The sequence below is a fragment of the Capricornis sumatraensis genome, chromosome 4, assembly GCF_032405125.1.
Source record: "Capricornis sumatraensis isolate serow.1 chromosome 4, serow.2, whole genome shotgun sequence".
Classification (NCBI taxonomy): Eukaryota; Metazoa; Chordata; class Mammalia; order Artiodactyla; family Bovidae; genus Capricornis; species Capricornis sumatraensis.
This window is the reverse complement of record NC_091072.1, coordinates 157,851,857-157,864,036: the sequence shown is the minus strand read 5'-3', so window position 1 is coordinate 157,864,036 and position 12,180 is coordinate 157,851,857. Positions and strand designations below refer to the sequence as shown.

General features: G+C 43.9%; 1 protein-coding gene across 3 annotated transcripts in view; it reads left to right on the top strand.

The window, feature by feature from the left end:
- Positions 1-12,180, top strand: part of PACSIN2 (protein kinase C and casein kinase substrate in neurons 2) — a 109,776-nt gene that overhangs the window by 42,117 nt on the left and 55,479 nt on the right. The gene's annotated exons all lie outside the window — the stretch shown is intronic.

Genomic DNA, 12,180 nt, shown 5'->3' with positions numbered 1-12,180 from the left:
AGTGATTGATGTACCAGAACTCTTACGTTTTAAGCACACCTTGTTTAGAGCTTCTTAATGGAAATGCTTACGCAGTTCAATATCAGCTGAAGGGTGTGGAGTGTTCTATCCAAAACATTTTTAGAAAATGTCAGAGTAAATGTTTGATTTTCTTGATGAATACGTTTTGACTGAAACTAAATGAAGGTCTATGCTTTATAATTTCTACTCTGGTTTTAGAACATATGTGGATGCTTCATTTCAAAATAGATTAAATAATAATTAAAGAGTAAATTTAAAACTTTTGCATGTTTTAGAAAGCTTGCATACCTCTAGCTGTATGTTTTTCTTACTGAGTAACTGAATGAATTACTTGAGTTAGCTATTAATAAAGGGTTGGTTTTTTCCCCCCTACTGTCAGGCATTATGTTTATCACATGCTGCCATTTCCTTTCTTAACAGCCAAATCTAATCTGCAAACATGTAACTGGGACGTGTGAGAGAAAATGAACAAACTAGCTTTTCCATTTGACTGTAATTGCTGTTTCATGACCATCTTTTCCAGAATCCCAGTATCAGCTTGCAGCTTGCTCCAAGGCCCCTCCTCCATCTTTCTCCTCATCAGTTCTTATTTTTCTTCTCAGCTGGACCCTATGCCCTTGTCCCCATCCATTGCTATCACTGGACACTTTGTTTTTGTTTTTATTGGATAGTAAAATGTAAAACTTTTATGGTTTCAATACCTGAGCAGCTTTACATACATATTTGTTTCTTATCTTGGAAGTCATATTCTGGAATTAAAACTTATTGACCCCCTCTCTCTTTCCTTTGTTTATGCAGTACTGTAATTCTAGTTAGAAGATTTCTTTTTTTTAATTCCTGATACCTAAGTGATTCATCACTAAGTGAATGTATTTATTGGGTTACCTATTGCTGTGAACATTAGAAAGGTGTCCTCTATTCTCCAAAAAGTGCCATGTTAGTACAGTCTGTGCCGCACAGAGGAGCATGTCTTCTTGTTAGGTCATTCCTAGTGTGAGGTATGTATTTCTAATACTTTCAGTATTGTGTATTTCCCATTTTCTAGAATCTTCCCTCACCCAACATATATTTCTCTCAGACCTTAATCAGGTTTCACCCTTGCTCTTAGAATATCTCCTCAAAACCCTTCTGTCTTCATCATGTGATATCTTACCTAATTCTAGGTGAATTTTAATGCTGTTCTTATGAAAATAATAAACAAGTATCCTAGCTTCAAAATGAAGCATGTCTTAGAGGCCTGAGATTCATGCTAGTAGTAAAAATGAGCTCCCCTCCCGTACATTGTTAGTCTTCTGTTTTGCTCACCCATATAATTCTATTATTTAGGAGGTGGCATAATTTAAAAGTGGGAACATGATCTTTAGAGTTGTAATGAAGTCATTACAGTCAGGCCCCTTTATTTTTTTAAACAAGGAATTAAGACCAAGAGGTGAAATGCCCTGCTGACTTGTTCCAGGTCACTTGGCTTGTTGGTGGCTGAGTGAGTCTGGACCCCAGGTCTCCTGATTTCTGGGCCATTGGCTTTTCCTTTATCTGCTTTCTCCGTATATTATCTCAAGATAAATTGGCCAACGCTGGCTTTTTTCCTCTGATGAGTCTATTTTCAAGTACTCAGCTTTTACTCAACAATTTCCCTGAGTACCATTTGGCATAGGTGCACAAGGCATTACCTCAAGCACAGTGTGGACGTTATTCCCTCTGAGAGATTTTCCTTAAAAACAAAGAGTTCTCTATTTTATAAAGTTTTCTTCCTCTCCCCTAAACTAGGTGTTACTCAGTTGATACTGTTATAAGAAAACCTCATTATATGATTATCTGCTAGATGAGAAATCCAAACTTAATAAAATCACAATTAATTTAAAGAAATTGACTGAAGTACATGACTTTTCTTTGAAAAGAGGATCCTTCAGGATGTGAAAGGAGAACCCTGAACTCTAGGGGAGCTTTATGGCCCCTAGGAAGGAATACTGACAGCTCTGTCTTGCTGCCTCTCAGCCTGGAGTAACTGGGTTTTGGAATAGATATACTTTAAAACAATACATTAAACCATAAGTAAAGGGGGGTAATGATTGAATTTATAAAGATGAAATTTACCCACAACCTTCCAGAAACATTTAAAAATAGTCTCTCCTAAATATTGAATTTGGATCCCCTGAAATTCAAGTATGGGAATTAGATGCAAATAGAGGCATGCTGAGAACAGTGTGTGGCTGTTCTCAGCCCTTGATGTGGCTCCCACTCTGCCCAGAGTCACCTTAAGATGCCTTGGAGAGGTTACAGAATAGCACTTATTTGTATTTTCTGAAGTATTTAGAGTATATGTTATGGAGAATTTCTGAAACAAATACACTACAGGGAAATAGGCATTTTCATAAATATTTTAACTGTACTTGAAATGGTAGTCAATAGCTTTATACCTATCTTACTTTATAAGACCTGGGAATGAAGTAAGTTACATGAGCAATGTTTTTCTGTACTAGGTCAGGGCTGTGTCTCCCTCGTGGTTCTGGTAGCCATCTTTTTGTCATTGTCCTGAAGAAGCTGTGGCTTTCAGTTGCTGAACCAGATGACCACACTGTGGGGGGTTAAAGAAAGGGTGAAGCCTGCTTCAGGGAGTGGTTTGGTTCACTTCTCCCATAATTTAGTTACCTTTCTTCCCCACTTAGCATTTTATATGTACTGTTACATTTTAGTACATATTAAATATAGAATATCTTAAATGGCTTCCTTTTCTTAATATGTAATTGACCTTCTTGATATGTGTGTGTATATATATATATATATATATATAAAATTATACATGTATATAAACATATAATTAATATATAATGGTCCTGGTCAGTAATAAGTAATATTTGACATTCCTTCTTGCCTCTAACTATTGCCTACAGTAGTGTAAATTCCAATTCTGCTTGTGAAGTTTAAAGACATGGAAGGGAATATGGGATGCTGGCTTTGCCGCAGGCTGAGGAGGGCTTTAAAGGCAGCCCCTGAGGCTGTTCTTGGCCCAGAAGTCCCAGATAGTGTGTGAGGTTGGGTTGTCTGGGCCATCTTCACTTCTCTGCTTGAGGCTTCTCTTCAGACCTGCTTCTAGCTGTGGCCTTAGAATCTCCTCTGAGGCTTTGAAGAAACTTCTGGTAGCCCAAGTAGATCCCAGGCACTAGAGGCAGGTGAAGACGACTGTATGTGTGTTGGGGGTGGGGATGGATAGTATCAGTGGAAAATATGGGCCATTAATTTGAATGAATGAGTGAATGAATGAAAGGGTTGCAGTGGTCTCCTTCCCATAGAGATTGAAGGCACTGGAGTTGTGTTTCACTGAGCTGGTCTAAATGCGTTTGCACCTCAGTTCTGCCTTGATGTCAAGTGACAGACTAGGTGTCTAGCATCTCCAACAGCCCTGGGAATCTGGCCTAATTTTTTGTTTTCCCTCATTATACTGTCATACATGAATCATAAGACATGAATCTCAATGTAGACTCACAAGCTTAATATTCTATTTTTGGATAACTTAAAGAATCTAACAGAAGGTGTCCTGAATTTGAAATGTGTGCCCGTGGCCATCACAATAGTATGTGATTAAAATTTCTTACTGTTAATGTGAAGGCTGTGCTACACATTTCATACCATCTTGTTTCCCACTGAGATTTGTTCTGCAGCAGTCCTTGAAGGAGATCAGGGAGAATGATTTTGCAGGAAAATGCTTATCTGACAAGATGTTATTGATGAAATTAACAGGGCTAAAATGTTGAGCTTACCAATTTGGAATTCCCTTTGATTCTCGCATTCCTAACACATTAGTAGTGCTTGTTTAGCAAACTCAATGAAGCCCAGGGCACTATGGAGACAATGAAGTGATCTCTCTGTGGTTCTTTTCTGTTATCAGCTGACACAAAAGGGAAACATAGCACAGGGCACAATGGATTGATGACCGAGTATCTGTTGACCTGGAAAATAGAACATTTTGTTAATTTAGCAATTGAGGGTGTTCAGTTCAGTTCACTTTATTCTTGAGATCGACCCTTATTATGCAGGAAGAATGTTACACATCAAGACCATGAGGCCGTGCAGAGGAGTCTCAGGACCACTTTTTTTTTCTGAGGCAAAAATCATTGCATATTTAATGTTAACTTCTAAGGCATTAATTTATCTTGGGCACATCCAGTAGACTTCTAAGGCTGAAGCGTTTGAATTTGGGATGGGCAAAGGTTGTCGTAATGATGAAAAGTCATGATGTGAGGCTTATGTAACTCTGCTTGTTCAGCACCTGACTACTTTTGTTAACAGCTGTGCAGGTGCCTGAGCCAGCTCTCTGCTTACTTCCAGCTTCCGTTAGGTCACTACCTGGAGGGACAGTCCATCCGAGTCCTGGCTGGCTGGATCACTTGTTTCAGGCATGCATGTGTTCAGCTGACCTGCTTGGCAGAGTTTGTTGTGTGCTCAGTTTGTGTCAGACATGGTGCTGGTAGGCCCTGGGATCTGTGACGGTTCAGACTGAGTTCTTGCCCCCAAGAGGCCCCATCCAGACAGGTAAAGAGACTTCTAAACTCCAGGGTGAGGAGTCTCCTCACAGTGGTGCCTTATCTGCTCTGAAGAATGGGGGAGGTCAGGGAAAACCTCAGTTTGGTGGTGTGTTTTAAGAAAAAGATTTGTCAGGCAGATGAGAGAGGCAGAGGGAAATACATACTCAAAGGCAAGGAGGTCTGAGAGAACACGCTGTGTTCAGGAGTTGGATGTGGCTGATGGTAGTATGTACACAGCAGGCTCCAGGTATCTCAGGTTTATCAGGCCCGGGCCAGTGTTTTCCATCCTAACCCCGTTCTTCTAAATTTTCTTTTTCTCTTTGTGGCATCACCAGCTACCCTGCCTCCAAAATCAAGAATTTTTTTTTAAGCGTTCTCCTTCCTTTTTTTTTCTTTTGAACTTTTTATTTTGTATTGGAGCTTCCTTGGTGGCTCAGACAGTAATGAATCTGCCTGCAATGCAGGAGACCCAAGCTCCATCCCTGGGCTGGGAAGATCCCCTGGAGAAGGGCATGGCAACCCACTCCAGTATTCTTGCCTGGGAAATGCCATAGACTAAGGAGCCTGGTGGGCTACAGTCCATGGGATCACAAAGAGTCAGGCACCATTCAGCGACTAACACTTTCAACATAGCTGATTAACCATGTTGTGATAGTTTCAGGTGAACAGCAAAGGGACTCAGCCATCCGTCTACTTGTATCCCCATTCTCAAAATCAGCCGCTTTTAATTCTTGTTCCCCTCTGCCCCCAATTCACAGGTTGCCATCACCCTGGAGGCCCCCATACTGGTGCTGTGCCAGGCCCAGGACAAATGTCATTTGATCCGCACAACTGCTAAGGCAGATTGGATTCCATTTTACAAATGAGCAATGCCAGCTTCATCTATTCTTCCCTTTGTCCTTCTCCAGTCTCCAACCTCTAGGAGCAGCACTGTCCAATATGGTAGTTGGTAATCATGTGTGGCTATTTATATTAAAATGAATTAAAAGTAAATACAAAAAAGTCAGTCCCCCAGTTGCACCAGCTGCATTTTAAGCCCTCAGTTGCTAGTGGCTGCTGTACTGGACGGCCCAGCTCTACACGCTTGATGATCTGTTCTCTGCTTTCTGTCATAGGGAACTTTCTTTCACGGGCTTTTGGTCAGGTCCCTCCTCATAACTTTTCAGATTCCCAGTGTGACCTTCAAGCCCCTGGGCCTAGTGGTGCCTATCTTGCCACGTATTCAGCTCCTCCCTGTTTGCTCCCCTGCCGTCACATTCTCCATTCTTTCATAGCTTTTAACCTCTCTCTCTCTCTCCAGAATACCGCTCACTGTCTGCATTCTCCTGCACATTCAGACCTAGCTCAGGCACCCTTCACTGGCTTTCTTCAGGTGAATCTCCTTCTCATTACACTCCGGTCCTTGTGGCCACCCCCCGTGTGTGCCCCTGTGAGAGCGCAGATGGTCCTTATCATGCGCTGCTGTCGTTTGTCTATCACCCTGCGGCGGGTGGAGTGGCTAAGCTTTGGGGACAGATAGACTCAGTTTCAAAACTAACCATTTACTTGCCGTGTGGCTCTGAGCAAGATATTTAACCTCTCTGACTCTTGGTTTTTTCTTCTGTACAATAAAGATTATGATGCTTTCTTGCCTGTGAAATGAAACCACATGCGCAGAGCCCCCAGCACGGTCCTTAACGCGACAGCCCTTAAGTCATAGTTGAGGCTGTCCATCCAGACGGTTATCATTAGTGTCCATCCACCTTGCTAAAACTGTATCCTCTACTAATAATGTTTTCATTCTTCTTTTCTAATTCTTATACTGTTTTCTTACTTTTCTTGTTGTTTTGGCTAGTCCTCCAGTACAGTTTGAATAGAAGTACACCTGAAGAGATGTGGCCCTTTCTTATTCCTGTGCCTTCTGTTTGCTACAGTTCTTCTCTGTGTGCATGCGTGTGTGTGTGCCTGCCCTTTTAAAATTAATGGATGGCTGCGTTGGGTCTTCATTGCTGCATGTGGGCTTTCTCTAGTGGCGTCGAGTCGGGGCTCCTCTGATTGCAGGCTTCTCACTGCAGTGGCTTCTCTTGTTGGGGAGCATCAGCTCTAGTGTGCACAGGTTCAGTAGCTGTGGCTCGTGGGCTTAGTTGCTCTGCAGCATGTGGGATCCTCCTGAACCAGGGATCAAACCTGTGTTCCCTGCATTAGCAGGTGAACTCTTAATCTCTGGACCACCAGGGAAGTCCTGTGATCACTGATCTTTGATGTTACTATTGCTGAAAGATTATGAGTCACTGAAGGCTCAGATAATGGTTAGTATTTTTTAGCAATAAAGGACTTTAAGATTAAGGAACATTGTTTTTTAGACATGATGCTATATATGCACACTTAATACACTACAGGGTAAACATAACTTTTACGTGCACTGGGAAGCCCAAAACTTTGTGTGACTTACTTTATTGCAGTGTTTGCTTTATTGCAATGGTCTGGAGCCAAACTTGCAAGATCTCTGAGGTATGCCTGCATAGTAATTAGGCATTTTATCATAAACAGAAGTTCCATTCATCTTTCTGCTTTGTAAACTGGTAACTGGAAGTGTTTTATTAGGCAGATAACATCATAAAAATATGTGTATATACATATATAAATGGCTTAACATTGCAGATTTTTGTTTTACATTCCTAGAGTTTTCAGTGACACAGCTGAGGAATGGGCATGTATGTCCCGCTTGCTCAAGTGATATCTGCCCCCACTGGGTGGGGCAAGGCCAGCAAGATCCAGGGACCGGAGGAGTTGTACTAGGGACAGGCAGCAGGGAGGGACATTTGCTGAGTGCTACATGTGGGCAGGCACTCACACATAAGGTGGTATTTAAATTTCTCCTTACTTCCTCCTGAAGTAGATCAGCCATGTTTATCCTCATTTCCAGGTGAGAAGAATGAGGCTTAGAAGTTAAAGCTTGCACCTGTCATAGCAACCACTGCTAGTAGAAGCCCTGCTCTCTCTTTCCCCATGTAAGGGAAACTTTATTTAACACATTAGCTTCAGATTGTTGCTGGATAAGTGGGTTCCCTGCTCTTTTTTCCAAATTACTGGATAGTCCTTCAGGTTATGCTGCTGCTGCTGCTGCTGCTAAGTCGCTTCAGTCGTGTCCGACTCTGTGCGACCCCATAGACGGCAGCCCACCAGGCTCCCCCGTCCCTGGGATTCTCCAGGCAAGAACACTGGAGTGGGTTGCCATTTCCTTCTCCAGTGTATGAAAGTGAGAAGTGAAAGTGAACTCGCTCAGTTGTGTCTGACTCCTAGCGACCCCATGGACTACAGCCCACCAGGCTCCTCTGTCCATGGGATTTTCCAGGCAAGAGTACTGGAGTGGGGTGTCATTGCCTTCTCCGTCAGGTTATGGGAACTTTTTAAAAAATAAAATCATCATCAAGTTAGAATTCAGTTGTCAGCTTATCACTTGAGGTCCACACTGGCCCTGTGTCTTTCCTTCCTTAGAACAGAATGCTTTGGCTCCAGCTTGTACGTTTGAACGAAAAAAATAGTGTCTTGAGAAAGTGTCCCCATAGTTAAGATGCATAGATAGCTACAAAATTAAAACTAAACCCTTTTGTGGTTACATGACTTTTTTTTTTTTTAACTTCACAGGCACATATTTACAGCACGGCTTGAGAAGTACTTGAACAGTTCATTTCCTGACAGAGCTCTGATGGGTGTGAAGTGGTTTCCTAGCCTTCCCATGACAAGCTCTTTTCAGGAGGTGCTACTTTTTAAGGCTGACGGGTAGACAGAGCAGAAGTCACTCTTCTTGCAGCGTAAGAGTGACTCAGGCTGGGGGCCAGATGGCATGCCCATCAGCACCCTGGCCCTTATAAATTCTCTTTCCTCTTTCCTTAAAAGCCATAGCCAGTTCCCAGAGCTTGCCATCAGGATCTGTGTGAGCCTCCGCTGTACTGGTTTAGCCCGGCTTCTCTTTGCCATGTAGGTCCCTCTCCTAGAATGCCCCTCCTTGCTTCTCCAGCTGATGAACTCCCACTGAAGTGTCAGCCCCATGTGCCCATTATGGGCCCTCCTGTTCCCGTAGCGTGTTCTCCCCCAGGCCTTGGAGGAGGAGGTTCAAGTGTCCTTCAAGCTTCCCTTGGGAAGGAGAATGCCTCAGTGATGGCACCTGGCTTGTTTGATTGAGGATGGCCCATGGTCACCATCACCCTGGAGGCCCCCATACTGGCGCTGTGCCAGGCCCAGGACAAATGCCATTTGATCTGCACAACTGCTAAAGCAGATTGGGTTCCTTTTTTCCATTTTGCAAATGAGCAATGCCAATCACAGACCTCTTAGAGTTTTTTGCCTGAGGTGACGAAGCCATCAAGGGACCCACCCCTGTGTGTGAAGCATCACCAATGCAGATTTCAGAGGCTAGTTTTCAGTACTAGACGTATGCATCCAGGGGTGCCGTGTTCTTTGGTGGTATTCTCTCACTGTGTCTAGTTTGCAGGGTGGGTGAGTGTCACCCCTTCAGCCGAGCTGCAGCCCCTCTAGAGTGCTCAGCGCTCAGTCAGACTTTGAGGGAGGGAGGAGCCTCCAAAAGTGCCGCTGCACAGGAAAAGAGGCCAAGGAACTACCCACAGAGGCCCTTTGTGTGACAGGAAGTCTGCTTCTAAAAGGGGCCGCCTCAGAGTGGAGGGCTTGACCGAAGCTGAAGTGCTTGACCTGGGGCCACTGTGACTCATGCGTGTTGTTAATAATGTCCTTTGTCGAATCTTGGGGACCTGCTTTAACAGAGCTCGGAGGGCACCCCCATAAGTGCCCGCTCTCAGTGGTCAGCATTTCTCTCCCCTTCTTTCCCTATCACATCTGCCCGAGTTGAATACCCCTATTTTCTTGTCTGAACAAAGGACAACCTCCTGACCCATTCTGTACTTTTTCCTTCCACTTTTGCCAGAAGAATCTTTCTGTCTCATCTGACTTTTCTTCTTTAGTGTTTAAGTATGTCTCTTGAGGTGGAAACCTTGCAGCTCAAGGAAGAAGCACCCGACTGGCCCGGAGCTTCTCACTGAGAAAAGGGCTGTTCGGCAAGTTAGGCAAAAAGCTCCGTAGCTGTCTCTGGCGGTGCTCCTCAAAGACTGGCACAGGGGAGGTGGAGCTGCACAGAGAATTTCAAGGAAGAAAGAGGACATGAGGTGCCTGGATCCAGAGCGCAGTTCCCTGTAACTTTGTCATACTTGTCTCTTGTGTCTGTTACCGTCTGCCGCTTGTCAGGTGCTCTGTTAGGCCGTGAGGATACCCTGGAGTGAGTGGGGGAGGTCATGGCAGCGATGGGCCAGTGCATCCTCTTGTGCTTGCTCCCCACCCCTGACCACCAGCCGGACATGAGAGAGGAGCAGCGAGTTTCCAGGAAGGTGTGTGGGTGTGTGTGGGGGTGTGTGTGTGTGTGTGATGCCACTTGTGTGAAGGCATTCTAAGATTAGGTTAGGTAGGAATCACTCTGTTTCAGTCTTCGGCAGGCAGCTTTCCGTGCTGCGGTGTCACTGGGGCTGCTTGGTGGCAGATCAATGAGCACCTGTCCTTTGGAGGTGTAAAGCCAGTCTTTGTTGAGTGGGACTGCCTGGATGATCATCCTAGGATGCTTACATTTTGGGGACAGAAGAAGCCACATCTGTTGAATGAGTTTAATCATGGATGATAGCTACTTTCCTGAGATTCTAGTAACCGTGGGTTGTCCCCGCTTTCCATTTGGAATGGTTGAAACCAGAACTGCAAAGACCTTTACCCTTTAGCACATCCCCACATTGTGGAGAAGTGTCAGGAGGGTGAGTGGGACAGATCTGTGAATGACTCCAGCCTCCTCCCCGTTCATGTGAGGAAACCTGGGGTGAGTTACTGTGAGTGAGTTTTTCTTTGTGTGAAGTCATGACCCATGCCCTTGAAATGTTAAACTAGCTTTATTACATGAAGGAAGAATGTTGTTTCCCTTTTGCTAATCCAGATATGCATTAGCAAGTGCATATGCATCTTAAAATGTACACACTGAAATCATGTTACAGAAATAAGGAGCACACAACTTCATCTCCAGAGTCTCCTCCAAACCTTGTCGTCCCCGACATGGTTACTTTCTGGTCAGACATCCAGTCATTTAGCAAATATTTGAGTGTCTAGTTCATGCTAAGCACTGGAGTTACAAAGAAGAAAATATATAATCCTTGCCTTTAACATTTGTGTGCACTAAAGGCCTGTGCACTATTTTACTTTTTGCTTATGCCCAATTTCGGATATAAAGTGGTTCCCTTGCTCATCTTTTATAATGGCTGTGCAGTGTCCACTCTGTCAAGTCACTGATGTCTCAGTTTGTGAGCATTTGACTTGTTCTCCAGTCTTTGCTGTTATAAATATTACTGGGATGAACATTTTGTTCAAGTTCTTTTTCCTTTGAATTTATTTGCTTGGGTCATATTCCCCAGAGTGGGCCCACAGGGTCAGAGGTTAGTAACTGTCATCTGCCTTGTTCTGTTTCCAGATTTTTCCATGAAGTCTGTCAGCAATGTTAGAGTTCATTCCTATTTTTCTGTGGCCCCGCTGGGGTTATCATTTTAATTTTCTCAAGTTATTTCCATTTTTAAAAGCAGTTGTTTTTGTTTGTGTATTTCTGGCTGTGCTAGGTCTTCGTTGCCGCACGCGGGCTTCTTCAGTTGCGGTGAGTGGGAGCTACTCTCGTGGTGATGCCCGGGCGTCTCACTGAAGTGGCTTCTCTTGTGGACCATGGGCTCCAGAGCCCGGGCTCAGCTGTTGTGATGCACAGGCTTAGTTGCCCCGTGGCATGTGGAATCTTCCAGCACCAGGGTTTGAACCTATGTCCCCTGCATTGACAGGCAGATTCTCAACCATTGAATCACCAGGAAAGTCCAGTTATTTCTGTTTTTAAAGGAAGGTTGTACTCTTCCCCCATGTGTTAATTTGTAGATTTAGCTAGGTTAAGCTACAGTAACAAGCTAACCCTGAAATCTCAGAGGTTCACATAACAAAATGTTTGCTCTGCAGGTCACTTGTGGGGCATTGGGGCGCAAGTCTATACAGTCCCCCTGGGGCCAGGCAGACTCAGCCGTCTGCTCTCCTGTAGCTGCAGTGCAGGCTTCCTCAGCGGATGACGGCGAGACAGGAGAAGGTTGGGGGCTTTGCACGGCTTTTCACTAGCCACGTGGCCTGGTTTAGCAGAGAGGGCTTCTCTGTGCACTCCTGTCTGTGCCCCAGCTGTCTTCTGTCCTGGATATTCATCTTTGACAACTTCTTTGTGCAGTAGAATTGAATCCTCAGTCTTCATATCAGTCTTTATTAATAGTATACTTTAGGTAATAAGATTATCAGTTGTGTCAAGTTCATTTTTCTTTGCTTTCCACATTATAATTTATTGTGCAAAGGTTTAAATAATAAGTTTGGGGCACATCCATGTTTTTCTTTGATGTCTTTTGTTCTTATACATGACAAATTTTCTAAAAGCCAAAAAATAAGCTCTTTTCTTTGAGTTGTCTAAAGTAGATTTTTATTTAGCTCCATAAGACACTTCACGCTCATCCAAGTATATAGTGTCAAGTTTTAGTATGTGGAACCATCATATCCTGCTGGTGGGGATAGATGGAAAAACTGCTTGGAAAACAGTCTAGCT